The sequence below is a fragment of the Epinephelus moara genome, chromosome 10, assembly GCF_006386435.1.
Source record: "Epinephelus moara isolate mb chromosome 10, YSFRI_EMoa_1.0, whole genome shotgun sequence".
Classification (NCBI taxonomy): Eukaryota; Metazoa; Chordata; class Actinopteri; order Perciformes; family Serranidae; genus Epinephelus; species Epinephelus moara.
The window spans coordinates 3,209,413-3,212,317 of record NC_065515.1 but is presented as its reverse complement, the minus strand read 5'-3'; the positions used below and the strand labels follow the sequence as shown (position 1 = coordinate 3,212,317).

At 34.6% G+C, this 2,905-nt stretch overlaps 1 protein-coding gene across 1 annotated transcript in view; it reads left to right on the top strand.

The window, feature by feature from the left end:
• grin3bb (glutamate receptor, ionotropic, N-methyl-D-aspartate 3Bb) overlaps positions 1-2,905 on the top strand; it is a 176,221-nt gene that overhangs the window by 95,756 nt on the left and 77,560 nt on the right. The gene's annotated exons all lie outside the window — the stretch shown is intronic.

Below are 2,905 nucleotides of genomic sequence, written 5' to 3'. Positions count from 1 at the left end.
GGTCGCATATATATATATATATATATATATATATATATATATATATATATATATATATATATATATATATATATATGTATATATATAAACTAATAAAACAGCAAGATATCATTAGATCTGAGGTAATGTCAGCTCATGTCCAGTTTAATTCATGTTAGCTCATATCAGCTCATGTTAGGTAATGTTAACTGATGCTAGCTAATGTTAGCTTGTGTTAAGTAATATTAGGTAATGTAAGCTCATGTTAGCTAATGGTAGCTTGTTAGTTAATGTTAACTCATGTTAGCTAATGTTAGCTAGTGTTAGGTAATGATAGGTAATGTTAGCTCATGTTAGCCAGGTAATTTGAACTCATGTTAGCTAATGTTAGCTAGTGTTAGGTAATGATAGGTAATGTTAGCACGTTAGCCAGGTAATTTGAATTCGTGTTAGATAATGTTAGCTTGTGTTAGGTAATGAAAGGTTATTTTAGCTCATGTTAGGGAATTTTAACTCATGTTTGTTAATGTTAGCTCAAGTTAGCTAATGTTAGCTTGTTAATTAGTTAATGTTAACTCATGTTAGCTAATGTTAGCTTGTGTAAGGTAGCCAATGTTAGGGAATGTTAGCTGGTGTTAGGTAATGTTCGCTAACCTTAGCTAATGTTAGATTGTGTTAGCTGGTGTTAGCTCAGGTTAGCTAATTTTATCTGGTGTTAGCTCCTGTTAGCATTAGCTGTGCTGGTTGTCTTTGTTCAGTTCAATGTGTCCCATTTCTTTAGTGTTAAAGTCAAACAGACACTCGCTGCGTTTGTCACATGACAAAGATGACAGAGATGATGATGTCATTAAAATGAGACCAGTTTTTATTTAATTAATTCGTCCTCTTTACCTGCTAATTTAATCCTGTAACTTCAAGATAATTATCGTAACTTTGAAATCTTTATTTCACAATGACACAATCTTTATTACGTCAAAAGTACGAGATTTTTATTCTGTATTTACAAAGTCTTTATTTTATTATCATGACATCTTTGTCCCAAACATACATAATCTGAATTATGTCAGAAGTACGAGGTCTTTATTCTGTAGCTATGAAGTGTTGGGACGTGTTTTTCTCGTAAGTAACTCTTACTGTCGTAGTTCCACAGTCTTTATTTCATAAAGAAAAGATCTCTAAATCTGAAATATTTGAACTTGTGTGTTTCAGGTATGTTTGAGATCTTTATCTCACGTTTCTGAATCGTTGTCTGAATGTTCCAGGTGATGAGGTGAACTTTATCTCCACAGTTTTGGGACCTTAATCTCGTTACTGTGAAATGATTTGATGATGAGCGTGTTCGGTGTTGAATGTTCTGATCCAACGGAGTTTGTGACGTTCACAGCTGAAGGTGTTTGGGTGATTTTTGGGACCACACTTTGCCTCCACACTGACCTCTGATCAGTTTGATGAAGTGAAGGTTGACACGAGGCTGCAGGTAGAAACAGCTTAATACTACATTACCCATGAGCCTCGGCTGCTGTGTGCGCCACAGCTGCTGAGCTGATCCAAAATGTCTGAATCGATCCAAACAGTGAATCAGCTCTCTGATTGGATGCCTCCTGCAGCAGTGGATTTTGGGACCTGTAGTATTTCAGATTTAAAGCAGCAGCTCGAATCTGTGAGGAGAAATCAGTTTATCAATATCACAAAGTTTTTTAACGCTTTTAATGTTTTTTGTTTTATAATTTAGAAACGACTGAAACCACGAAGACACAACTCGACCGTCCTTTAAAAAAAACACAAAACATTTCAGTCTTTAATTTATTTATTTATTTTATTTTTCTCCTTTTTTAAATTTCTGGTCCGAGTCTGATCTTTGGTACGAGCTCCAGCCTGATCAATAAGTTTATTGATCCGTGAACCTGTGAAGGGCACACAAATGTGATCATTGTTAAAGTTCATGGAATTTAATTAGAGGTTTCAACTGAGAGTCAAAGGACCAGACAGCTGATTTTATTACCAATATATCTGCTTATTGATCTGTTTTTTCAAAATGAAATAAGATTTCAAGCTTAAGGTCCAAATATTTCCACAGAAAAGTTGTAATGTTATTTAAATCAGGTCAGACTTTTTGGAGAATCTTTTTACGCAAGAAACAGTTTGAATATCGAGACTTTTAACTTGAAGTTTAATTCACAGACCACTTCCTGTTTTCGTGATTTTATTTATTCTGATATTTTGAAATGAAAACTTCATTCTCAGAATATTTTAACTTTTTGGAAAATTAATTTTCCTCAGAATTTTTTACACATGGAACATTTACATTTCTCTGAATCAAGACTTTGTTTTTATAATATTACAACTTTATTATTGATCTTTAATCAGACTTAAACAAGCCAGAAATGTGTTCAACATGTCTTTTATTTTGAAAAGGTTTCACCCCCCCCCAACACGCACACACACACACACACACACACACACACACACGCACATGCACATGCACACACACACACTGGTCATTTGTGTACTGAAACACTAATTTTGATGGTTTTTTCAAAATAAAAGTAGTCCTTTAACAGAGCGTGTTCTGTGTGTTTTATTGTGAAAATCTGCCGGTTTCTGATTCAGGAAGTAAGAATTTAAGATCAATAAACTAACTGATATTTTGGTGAAAGTCAGCAGTGACTGATCACAATAATCATCTCTGAAACTTATTTTATCTGTAAATGATCCAAAGTTCAGTTTGATATTGATTCACCTGATCAATACAGCTGATCATTGTGACTTTAACCTGTTGACATTATTGATGACTGATGTTTGTTTAGATTCTGAAGGTGTGATGTCGCCCTCTGCTGGACTCGCAGCAGCAACACAGCCATCACTGATAGAACCTGATCGATCACTGATCAATACCGTGGAGTACTCTGACCTGTCGGTGCAGCAG